At 37.8% G+C, this 12,931-nt stretch overlaps 1 protein-coding gene across 7 annotated transcripts in view; it reads right to left on the reverse strand.

Moving 5' to 3' along the window:
• Positions 1 to 12,931, reverse strand: part of Strbp (spermatid perinuclear RNA binding protein) — a 132,769-nt gene that overhangs the window by 98,122 nt on the left and 21,716 nt on the right. The window contains exon 1 of one of the 7 annotated variants that reach the window (XM_031370062.1): positions 11,352 to 11,376. The exons of the other annotated variants lie outside the window; for them this stretch is intronic. The gene's annotated coding sequence lies outside the window, so the exon portion shown is untranslated. Of the gene's footprint in view, positions 1 to 11,351; positions 11,377 to 12,931 lie in introns of those variants that run through there. 7 annotated transcript variants of the gene reach the window in all.

Genomic DNA, 12,931 nt, shown 5'->3' on the forward strand with positions numbered 1-12,931 from the left:
AAGACCAGACAGCACTTACTGAGCTCTGATCAAATGCCTGCCTGGCACTGTGCTATACTGACATTATCTCTTCATTCTCAGGACCCCACAAAGAAAGTAGCACAGAAGAGGAAACAGACTCAGATTTACTTGCCAAAGGCCACAGGGAATAAGCAGTGGAATCTGGACTTAAAATCAAGTCTGTGTGACTCAAGTCCAAGGCTCTCTACTTTTACCAGTTACCTTCATTGTACTGAAATCAATACAGATTCGAGAAATCAGACCTTAACTTTCTATGTCCTTAACCTACCCACTACTCTGAAACAGCTTTCTCATCAACAAGATAAGAGGGTTAGCCAAGGGCTAGAGAGATAGCTCAGTGGTTAAGAGCACCCACTGTTCTTCCAGAGATCCTGAGGTCAAATCCCAACAACCACATGGTGGCTCACAACCATCTGTAATGGGATCTGTTGCCCTCTTCTGGTGTGTCTGAAGACAGCTACAGTGTACTCATATAAATAAAATCTTAAAAACAAAAACAAAAACAAAAACAAAAAGAGGGTTAGCCTAGATGACCTCCAAAGTCCCCTCCACAGCTATAACCTCAAACCCAACAGTTTTTAAAAGGCCTTTGGCATGTTTTGCTGAACTAAATAAAAAAAAAAATTATAAAAATAACATTAATAAGAAAATTAATAGGCTAGGGTATAACTTTCCATGGTTTATCACTAATCACCATCATAAAATAAATTAGCATGAAATATATACTTTTCATTCATTCCAAACAACCAAACTTTCCTTCTTTTACATAAGACTGGGTATCCTTGGGGCTGGAGAGATGGCTCAGCTGTTAAGATCATAGCTGTTCTCACTAGATGTTGGGTTCAATTCCCAACATCCATATGGAAGCTAACAACTGTATGTAACTCCAGTTCCAGAGGTTTTGATACCCTCTTCAGGCCTCCAAACACACATACATGATATACATAAATATACTCAGAAACATAAAATGAAACAAATTACTTCAAAAAAAAAAAAGGAATTAGAGGCTATAGTGGCTCACGCCTTTAATCCCAGCACTTGGGAGGCAGAAGCAGGTGGATTTCTGAGTTAGAAGCCAGCCTGTATACAGAGTTCTATGACAGCCAAGGCTATACAGAGAAACTGCGGGGTGCGGGGGTGAAAGGTGAAAGCTGGGCATAGTAACTAATATCTGTAATCCTAGAACTACAGTAGATGAGGCAGGAAGATCATCATAATTCTGAGAACAATCTTGACCCTGCCTCAAAAATCCAATTTACAGTTTGGCATGGTAGAACACACGTTTAATCCCAACACTCAGAAGGCAGAGGCAGGTGGATCTCTCTGAGGCTAGTATGATCTACATAGCAAGTTAAAGACCACTCAAGAATACATAGTGAGATATTGTCTAAGAAAATCCCACTTAAATAAATAAGCAAATAAAAAAAAGGAAGGAAGGAAGGAAGGAAGGAAAGAAGGAAGGAAGAAAAGGATATGACTAAAACCTATCTCCACATTTTTTTCTGGTTCCAAAGAAAATGAAACATCTTCCTACATCAAATTTAAAACATAGTGTGGCCGGGCGGTGGTGGCACACACCTTTAATCCCAGCACTTGGGAGGCAGAGGCAGGCGGGTTTCTGAGTTCGAGGCCAGCCTGGTCTACAGTGAGTTCCAGAACAGCCAGGGCTATACAGAGAAACCCTGTCTCGGAAAAAAAAAAAAAGAAAGCATAGTGTGTAATGTTTGAGCCAAGTTATAAGGGCATTTTTAATTTTTTAAATAAATGGTTTAAAAGCATGAAATGCATTATGAAGCTATCTACTATATAGATATTAGCAAACACAAAAGGTCACAGCCAAAAATCTATACTACTTTGGGTAACTATCAATACACTTAAACACATGCCATTTGCCCAACTGCTGCTGCATATAGCTCATATTGTTATGCCAGCAAAACACTTTTTTAAAAAACTTCAGAGTTCAAGAGGTGGCCCTATAGTTAAGAACACTTGTTGCTCTTACAGGGGATCTCAATTCTACACACATGATGGTTCTCATAACAACCCGTAACTCCAATTTCAGGGAATTCTAACCTTTGAAGGATCCTGATGCGCACATAGTGCACAGATACACACATAAAATTAATAAAATCTTAAGAGAAAGAAAACCTATCCAAAGGATCCAGGAAGCTCTTATATCCTTTTTCACCCCAAACCCTGTATACTGAAGCATATAACACAAATGCCTATTTCTGAGGGGTGACTTACCAAGGAGTTTCAGAAGAATAGGTGAAAAGAAGCCTACCAAAAGTTCTTTTAAAGGGTAAAGAAATGGCTCAGTGGTTAAGAGCACTTACTGCTCTATAGGGACCAGAATTCAGTTCCTAGAACCCACCTCAGACAGCTTATATCCCTCCAGGGGATCCAACACCCTCACCTGGCCTTCAGGATTTTTTTCTTTTTAAGTTCTTGCCAGACATGGTGGTGCAAGTCTTGAATCTCAGTATTCAGGAGATAGAGGCAAGAGGATCTCTGAGTTAAAGGTCAATTTGGGCTACAAAAGTGAGTTCCAGGCCAGAAAGGACTACATAGTGAGACTATCTTTTAAAAGAGGAAAAGAAGGGAGGAAGGAAAGAGGAAGGAAGAGGGGAGAAGTTCTTTCAAATTTGAAAAATAAGAGAATTCTTAAAAACATACAAAACAAGGCTAGAAATGTTACTTTTAAAGTCTTTAAAACACAATATGAGGTCATGTCTAGTTTAATCTGTGTGTATGAACGTGCGTGTGCGTGTGCGTGTGTGTGTGTGTGTGTGTGTGTGTATGTGTGTGTGTGTGTGTACACAAGTAACTGCAGGTAGTTGTGAGCCATCCAACACAGGGGCTGAAACTGAACTCAGGTCCTCTGAAAAAACAGCAAACACTCTTAACTGCTAATTCTCTCTCCAGCCCAAAGACTGTTTTTAAAAAATAATTGTTCCTATTCTTCATAGGAACCAACTAAAACTCTTCAAGGGATTGGGGAGACTCATTTGGTACACCTTCCAAATGCAAGGATCTTAGTTCCTCCCTAGAACTCTTGAGGTAAAAAAGTTCTAGGCTAGTGTGCTGGCACTTCCTTGTCATCTGAGCACTACAGAGAAAGAAATATGCAGATCGATCCCTAAGGTTACTAACTGGACAGCTAGTCCTGCCTAACTGGTGAGCTCTGGGCCAATAAGAAATCATCTTAGAGGAAGTGGATAAATCTCTTGATTCTATCTGAGGCTGTGTTCCAGCCTACCCACATGTAAAACAAATATCTTAAATCTGGAAACAAGATTCAGTTCCAATACTGGTAAGTCTACTCTAAGCAATCCATTTATTAACTTATTAAGTTTATAACTAAATAAGAATCACTAGACATAAATGGGGCAGGGTGGAGAATGTCTGCAAACAAACATCAGACACTACACTACAAATTTCTTATTTCTATATTAATGACTAATAAGAGTTCCAACGGCTGTTTCCTATATTGTTTTCCCTCCTGGTTTGAGGAACTCCTAAGGCATATAACACCCATCTTCTAAGGCCCTACTTAATTCTCCATACAAGATGACTCCTCCATTTTTCTGGTTTTTGCCATCTCACTCCCAGATTTAGTAAAGAGACAACTTTTTGAGGCAAATCCATATAGATTTGAATTCTGAAATTAAATCTATCAAGAGTTATTGAAGCTTCAGTTTTCTCCTCTAGGAAAGAGTAATCATTTTGAAAAAATAAGACTGAGAAACACACAATGCATATCTGCTATCAGTATTAATATGACTGACTTTCTATAAAGTTAATTTTTTGCAAGTATAATACATTCACTATTAAGTAGCAAGTGGAAGATTTTCTTTATTCCTTAAAAGTACCAGAAATTAGCAGTAAAGCACCAAAAGTATATAATCTCTAATACAAAACTTCCAACAAAGATTTGTTTGTTTACTTGCTTGGTTTTGTTTCATGTTTGAAATAGTATCTTACTTTGTAGCCCTGGCTGGCCTGAGCATGCTAGACAGCCCAAATTAACCTTGAACTCAGAGATCCACCTGCCTCTGCCCCAAATGCTCTGGGATGTACAAGCATGTGCCATCACACCCAGCTTTTTCTTTTCCTTCCTCTTTTTTTTTTTAATAATTCTAATGGTTTAAACTGCTTAATTGTTTTTTACCTTAAAATAATAGACATGTTTTCAAACTATATAACAAAGTTTGCTTAGCCTTGTGAATGTACTAAATATGTGTTAATTTTAAATGACTTTTCATGAAAAATATTTACTGCTTTTCAACATTATCGGTGCTAGTGATATGATCACTGAAGATTTTCTGGTCCAAATGTCTTTATTTTCAACTTTTTTCTTTTTTAAAACAAAGAAAATAGACTTATTAAGGAAAAGTAAAAACTCCTGAAAGTAGGAGAGGCTTCAAGAAAAGAACACTCCTGAGTTACTCCTCTGTATTTGTAAATCAGAAGCTTGGGGAGGTAAGCCTGGAGCATGCTTAACTGAAGGTCAAGAAATCCATTGCTTATGTGAGCTACACCTACCTAGCACTTGGGGAAAAAAGACCTCCAGAGTATCATAAATTTGAGGTCAGCCATGACTACCTAAGTGAAACCCTGGGGAAGAAGAAAAAGAAAAAAGAAGAGGGGGGGGGACCAGCACAATAGGACAATCTACATCTTGCCTCTATTCTGCCACTAGCTTGGTATTCAATGTTGGAATAGTTATCTTAACCTCTATGGAACAAAGAAGTCTTTAAAGTTCTCACAAAGAAAAAGGTTTAGGAGAGAAATGAATCATGCAGTAAGATCAAGGTCACCTTCCTAATGTTCAAATAATAAACTCAATAATCCTTTTTTCCTACTATTTAAAAATGCATTAACCAAAAGGCATCATTCAGTAACATATATTTTAAAGTGTACTTATTAATCTATATTCTTTTGCAAAAAAAAAAAAATTCTGCTTTTATAAACATTTTCTGCTACAAAACTCAAAAAAACAGAAGTCTAAAAGAGTCTTATTCTGTTCTTAAATGTACTTAAAACAAAAGCTAAATCCTCTGTATCTTCCAGTGTGTTTTAAGTATAGTTGTTCTAGAAATGTTTTGGCAACTAACACCCTAACTACCATTAATTAGGTTAGATGGCCTAATCTCTCCCAGAGTGGTTCTACGTCCTAAGGGATTTTAAAAAAGGGAGATGGCTCAGCACACAAAAGCACTGCCACCAAACCTGAAGACCTGAGTTCCTGAGTTCCATCCCCTAAAACCACATAGTAGAAACAAAGAATAGACTACTGTGTACTCTGGCCTCCATATACACACTATGCACACATATATAAAGAAATGTAACTTTTTAATTTTTTTAGTTTAAAAGGAATATAGCCTATCATTCAAACATTTTAATTCAAATAAGCAGTACCTTCGTATTGACAAAGTAGTCAAGGATTCTCATCATCTGACTTCAAATTAGACAGACATTATTACTTAAGCTACCTATATAGCCTGTGAAGCAGCAGTAAAGGAAAGCTCAGAGTTATATCCAGCCACTGAAAATATATGAACTGTTTTTACACTATGGAGCAAATTTGAACAAATTTAGTAAAACAAGATGAAACACTGACCACTCAGATAACTTAGCAGAAATCTTCAAAATCAATTAGCTAGACTTATAGCCAATCAATACACTTCAAAAAGATTGGGCAAAAGTTGGAAATTTGGTCTGAGAAAAATTCACTTTAAGAAGACAATAAAGCATGGAAGTAAGCAGTGGGTGGGACATTCTCTTTAGTTCCAGCACTCAGAAGAAGGCAGGTAGATCTCTGTGAGTTCCAGTTCCAGGACAGTCAGGGCTACAGAGAGAAACCCTATCTTGGAGAAGTGGGTAGGGGAGTGGGAGAGACATATAAGTGGGAAATATCACATTGGCAGTGGGCTATAAGAAGCCCAAAGTTCTAAGCTAAAGAAAAGTTGGGCATTTAAAACCATGAGATAAGAGGCTAAAGAAATGGGTCAATAGTTAAGAGCATTCATTGGTTGCTCTTCCAGAGGATGCTGGTTCAATTCCAAAGCCTCTTCTAAATTCCACAGGCAAGGCATCCACCATGCCAAATGCTGCTACTAGGTAAAATAAAAATTAAACTTGGGGGCTGGAGAGACAGCTCAGTAGTTAAAAGTGCTTGCTACTCTTCCAGAGGTCCTGAGTTTGCTTCTCAGACCTTAACTTATATTGTACCTAACTTTTCCTTTAAAAGCAAACATAATAGCCAGGTGGTGGTAGCATTCATCTTTAATCCCAGCACTTGGGGCAAAAGCAGGCAAATCTCAACTTTTAAGGACAGCCTACTTTAGTCTGCAAAGTGAGTTCTGGGATAGTCAGCTACATAATGAAATCCTGTCTTTGGAAAAAAAAAAACCAATAAAATAAAAACATTATATGTTTCATAACTTATAAATTTTTTGATTTTTAGTTTTATTTTTATTTTATGTGTCTTGGTGTTTCTCCTACATGTATATATGTTCCACATGTGTGCCCAGTGCCCTCAGAGTTCACAAAACAGCTTACTGGACTCCCCAGGAAGTGGCATTTCAGATAGTAACATCATGTGGATGCCAGGAACCAAGCCTGGATCCTCTCTCTACAGAACAACTATTCTTAAAAGTTGAATTTTCTCTCCCATCACAACAAGTATCTTCTTTAATCTCCACTCTAGATGTAAACTAGAGGATGTTTTTCCAATTTTTAAAATGAAATCTCTAACAAATATAGCTGATTTTGTATAATATTATGTTTCTCAAAAAGCTAGCAGATAAAACACCATTTTAAAGCCTTTATTACTAATATATGTAATATCTACTCATCCATGCTAACCTTGACCTTACAGTCCACAAAAACTGGAAATGCACACACTGATGGCTCACAATGTTTATTCTCCCTAGTGCTAGCTTACACAAAAATTACACCCTCTTTCCCTGTAGTTCACTAGCTTTGCTAACTGAAAATTAGTTACCTACCCAGAGATGTTTAATTCAGAGCTATTCAATATCTAAAACCTCAAAAGGCTAAAATGTGGATGGACTAAGTTGTACAAAAGCCAGTCAGTCAGTGTGATGATTGATAAGCTTCAAGATTCTTTGAACTACAGGCACAAGTTCAAAAGACACTAGTACAAATGAACACCTGCTAGCGGGGAAAGCAGCAAGCACACACTACTGTAATGACAGCTTCTTGGGAAATGGAGGAGAATGCAGCTTCAAGGCCAACCTAGCAGCAAGACCCTGTCTCCTCAAAAACAAAAACCAAAGGCAGATGTGTTAGTTCATTTTTGGAATCCTAGCACTCAGGAGGCTGAAGCAGGATGATTCAAGGCTACCCTGAATCATCAAGGCTACAACACAGTGAGTTCCAGACTTGCTGGAATGAAACCTTGCCTTACTACAAAAAAAAAAAAAAAAAAAAAAAAAAGCAAAAAAACAAAAATCACGGCTAGGGAGACAGTTCATCAGTAAAGGCCCTCTTTGCCTCCTGATGACCAGTTATTGAGTGTTAGTTTTTTTGGTTAAGTCACTATTCAATGTAAAAACTCTTTGCTACCATGCCCCTGCATGGTAGGAGAGAGACTCCCCTGCCCCTGCAAACTGTCAGTCCTCTGACCTCAACATGCCACTGCAGTACAAACACACACCATGAACACACACACACACACACACACACAAATAACCTTTGTTTTAAGTAACTGCCTCCATTTTAACTTTCAGAAATAAACCACTTACTATAAAGTTACAGCCTTACTATCTTAAAATGGGCTTTTTTCAGTAAGGCTAACTAAATGTAACCAAAGTAACAAGCTATAGTTTGTTTTTGGTTTGGTTTTTTTGTTGTTGGTTTTTTTTTGGGGGGGGGGGGCTTTATCATTTTCTTTTTTGGTTTTTTGAGACAGGGTTTCTCTGTGTAGCCCTGGCTATCCTGAAACTTGCTCTGTAGACAGGTTGACTTCGAACTCAGAGATGCCCTGCCTCTGCCTCCAAAGGCATGTACCACCACAGCCCAGTTCCATAAGCTATAGCTTTCATGACCAATCTATCTAAGAAAGATCTGTTCTTTACTCAACACAATATTATTGAGTCCTAAGAAATTTTAGGTCTGGAACAAAACATGCCTTAGAACCTAAATGCTTTCTGAATTAACCTAGCAAAGCAAGTTTAGTAACGGCACTCTAAAACAGCCATTGGAGGCGGGGAGGGTGATGCTCCTTTTGGACAATAACTAGTCAGCAGATAACTAACCAGACTAAGTTGGTTAAATTCATAAACAAATTTCTGATTTGCCCAACAAGCCACTGCAATGTGCAAAGCCTAGAATCTGGGAAATACAAAAAAGTTCTGCAGGTGCCATAACAAACTACATCCTATCCATGACCCAAAACACCTCAGAAATTATACAACTTGCTGTAGAATAATTCTCGTTTTTCACATGTAAAGGAACCATGAAATCACAAAATGCTGTGATATAATCAACTATACCCTTTCAAGTTGTGCTAAAGTTAACTAGAGAAAGCAGGTGTATACACTGTCATGTTAAAAGTAAGAGAACTTGAATACCAAATAATGAAAATTTAGAGCGTCTTCCTTCAAAAGCTGCACATATATAAATAAAGTCTTCTAGAGAGCACGAAATGTACTTCCTAAACACAATGTGCCTGAAGGACTTGTAGGGTGATAATCCAAATTAGGGATGAAAGTGACCACTCAGATTTTTTTGGTTAAGTCACTATTCAGTGTAAAAACTCAAGACTAGACTAAATTAACAGGCTTTGGACATAAACCATTTAATTGTTATATCACCATTAGTTTGATCTCATTAATTTGTTTCAAGTGACATATAAATTTAATTTACATGTATAAATATCTCTAAATAAAGTTTCCTAAAATTAGAGTATAAAGTTACTCATCTCTACCTGTCAAAAACGTTTTTCAATAGCTAAACTAATTTTTAAAAGCCAATCTTTCAAAACACAAATGAAAACAGGAGAGCAGTAAGATAGGTAACAAGTCCCACATGAGGCAGTAAACAAGTGAACAGATCAGCTGGTACAGTAAGACTACTTACTATTAAAGACAGATATTACCACAATCAAAGAAAATTAATGTCTAATAAAGCAATTCACTATTTACATGTTTGCTGGGGCAGTCCTAAGTAGGCTTTTTATAACTAAGGACAACATTGAAAAGGCTTTAATTTTTTACAAATTGCTCCCTTTTAAGCAGAACATACACTGTCCATAAAGCTAAAGCTAAAGAGATGGCTCAACAGGGTAAGATCAGATACATACTGCTCCTGCAAAGGACCCAACTTGACTTTCAACACTCACTCTGTCACAACTGTCCAACTCCAGCTCCAGTGGATTCAATACTCTCCTCGCCTCTGTACATCCTACACTCAAGACAGACAGAGACACATATACATACACTATTACTTAAAATTAATAAAGACAAGACACTTTTTTAAAAAAGAAAAAGCTCTGCAACTGGGAAAGTACTGCGTCTAAAAATCATGTTTGGAAAGAATCTTGGACTTAAGCTAGAACTCAATGTCTGTGGCATGCTTTAATTACAGCAGAATTCAAATAAACTGCAAAAGTAACGGAGGAAGGTAACTACAGAGTAGAACAACAATGACAAAAATGAATTAAAAGACATCCCTGGTGTACCTCCAAGTTCCTCATCACAACAAACTTATCTAATGACAGAAAATTTTTGAGACAGGGTAATTATCCTAGAACTCACTATGTAGATAGATCAACCTAGGCTCTAACAGAGATCTGCCTCCCAAGTTCAGGGAGTAAAGGAATGTGCCACCTTGCCTAACTAATGACCAATCTAAATATTTGACCACTCTAAAAACCACAGGGATAAAAGAAATAAGGAACCAGTCGGTGGCGGGGCACACCTTTAATCCCAGGAGGCAGAAGCAGGCAAATTCTGAGTTCAAGACCAGCCTGGTCTACAGAATGTGTTCCAGAACAGCCAGGGCTACACAGAAAAACTCTGTCTCACAACACCACAAAGGAAAGAAGGAAGTAAGAAAGAAAGAGGGAGGGAGGGAGAGAGGGAGGCAGGGAGGAAACCTATTAGCAGAAGTCTAGTAGTCTTCCAATAATAGATTTTATAAGACTTAAACTTGTGACACATGCCTTACATATCCCAGCACTCAGGAGGCAGAGGCAGGTGGATCTCTATGAGATGTAGGCCAGCCAGGTCTATGTACTGAGTTTCAGGACAGCCAAGACTACATAGGGAGTCTTTAAAAATATATAAACATTAAAAAAGTACAGACAGACAAACTTGTTTTCTATAAACACCTCAATACTCTTGGGAAGTAGATAAGGAGTCAGATTTCTGGAAGAGAAACAAGTACAAAGGGATTAAGTGTCTTGTCCAGCAAGTCATCAGTGAACATAAAACCAGAATTCAATTATTTAGTCTGCAAAATCTAAATAACCTACCTTTCTTTAAAGTACCTACAAACTACCAGAAGACAAAGATTTTCACCCAATAATACATTTCATCAAAACATTATTTCAGAATTAAGTATTCTGAGCAAGGAAATATTGTTTACCCAAAAAAAAAAAAAAAACAGTAAAATGAACTGGACGGACTTTAAAATAAGGTGGCAGGTGGGATAGCTCATGTCTGAAACCTAGCAGGCAGGAGGGTGTGTCTTAAGTTTCAGGCCAGCCTGAGTGACATAAGGATTTCAAGACTATCCTGGGCTACAAACAGAATGAGTCACTATCTCTAAAAAAAGGTGAAGGGACAAAAGGAAAAAGCAGTGGCCATATTAGAATTTTTTCAAAGGATATCCTACTACTCAAATTTCCTGCCAAGGAGCAATGGAAGGGCAGATATGCTCATTATAATTATATTCTATACATACATCAATTCTCAACAAACTCCAAGAGTTTCAATCAAAGGCATACTAAAATACACTTCCCTCAAAAAAATCTTCTGAACATTACTCCTTATGTTAAACATTTCAAATCTGGATTTTAAAAATCATTAACTTTTTATTTTTAAATATTTATAGTTCAGACTCAAACTTTAAATTTTGTTCTGTTCCTCTCTTGCTTTGTTTACGCAAGATTCCCACTCACCCTTAAACTTGTTATTTGGAAGTACAATGCCTTCACAAATATACTTCCCAACTGACAAAAGATCAACCCAGAAAGTGTCCAAAGCAGACCTTTTCTTTGAAATCATAGTAGTACTATATACTATATGAAGTTTACTGAATAGCAATTCAAGGTACTTCTATAACCAGATAAAATTTACCTTTTAGCAAAATCTGACAAGCCAGAAATTTCAACTGTCAAAAGGGAATTCACTTTCCAGGATTCTAGGAAACAGAGCTTACAATAAGACAGTCTCAAGGCTTTCCAATCAATCAATCTCTCCGTCTCTGTTTCTGTCTGTCTCTGTCTGTCTGTCTGCCCCCCCCCCACACACACACACACACACATTCTAACCTAAACTACAGATCACTAAAGGAGACAAGGCGCTGAAATGAAATGTCTGTGTTCAAACTCCTGAAGTTTAATTCCCATGTACCTGGCAAACTGATGGTGGCCTTACGTCTACCCAAATCCAGAAGTGTCTTCTCTCATTTAAAGCTAACATTACATATACCATCAAAGCAAACCAAAATACATAAGAACCTAAAGGACTCAGCTAAAGTTTACTTGAATTACTAGCTTAAAAAAAGAGCTGACAATCCAGTGACAGTTATTAACATTTTAAAGGTTAGAATCCAAAGGCTCTATTTCTGCCACTTTCAGAAGCTTACATTTTTTTTGTCAGCCTGTAGCATGAGACTCGGATATTACATCATCCAATGCCTGAATACTGTCCCATTACTGAGGAAGCTTCTGGGTACCTGAGACACTGCAAACCAAAACCTGCTCTCAGGCAGCTTCACAAAGATATCTACTATGCACCTGCTGCAATTCCATTTCCTTTACCTTTTGGGTGCATTCTTCACAATGTATAGCCACATGTCTACTCAGTCAACAGAGCTATGTGAATACACACCACATACTGCCCAACTTGAAAGTGGGTGGTCAGCTCTTCCCTATTCCTTTCCCATTCACTTGTTGTGGAACTAAAAGTGGGGTTCATCATCTCTTGATCCTAAAAGAATTAACTTTGTACACAATTGAATGTCCTTTATTCTCTGTTAATATCAGTCTAGGATCCACATCCTGTGTCCATTGTCCCAAATTTCTAGTTCCTCTAGGCCTGAAAGTAATGCTCTCTAGTTTTCTCCTCCCATTGGACACCTGCACTCTATCCTTTATTATGTCTCAGTGACCTAATAATTTTGGACCCTTTACTGTCTTTTGGGTTTTTTGGTGGTTGTTTGTGTCTTTGTTTTGTTTTTCAAGACAGTGTTTCTCCGTGTGGCCCTGGATGTCCTAGAACTCAAGGCTGGCCTCTAACTCAGCTCTACCTGTCTCTGCCTCTCAAGCACTGAAATAAAAAGGCATGCAGCAACAACTACCACTGCCTGACCCTTTAATGTCTTAAAACTGTAAAAACTCCAATCTTTCCTCACACTTCCACACCTTGAATCTTCCAAACTTTTAGGTAACCTACTTCTGAACCCTCTCCAACAGTCATTTCCTGCTTTAAACATGAGCATCCTACTTCCCTCAGCACACCAACTCCATACAATTGTCCTTCTAGTTACAGCCATGAACCCATAAATCCCTTCACCTCGTCCTTTCCTTCAGCATAGGTACTATACATTCCTTTACATTCTCTAGTACAAAATACCCTTTCTTCCCTTTCTTCTGTCCCCTGCCTACTCCTTTCACTTCTTCCTGTACACCCTACTACTAATTTCCCTTCAAACA

The sequence above is a fragment of the Mastomys coucha genome, unplaced genomic scaffold, assembly GCF_008632895.1.
Source record: "Mastomys coucha isolate ucsf_1 unplaced genomic scaffold, UCSF_Mcou_1 pScaffold15, whole genome shotgun sequence".
NCBI lineage: Eukaryota > Metazoa > Chordata > Mammalia > Rodentia > Muridae > Mastomys > Mastomys coucha.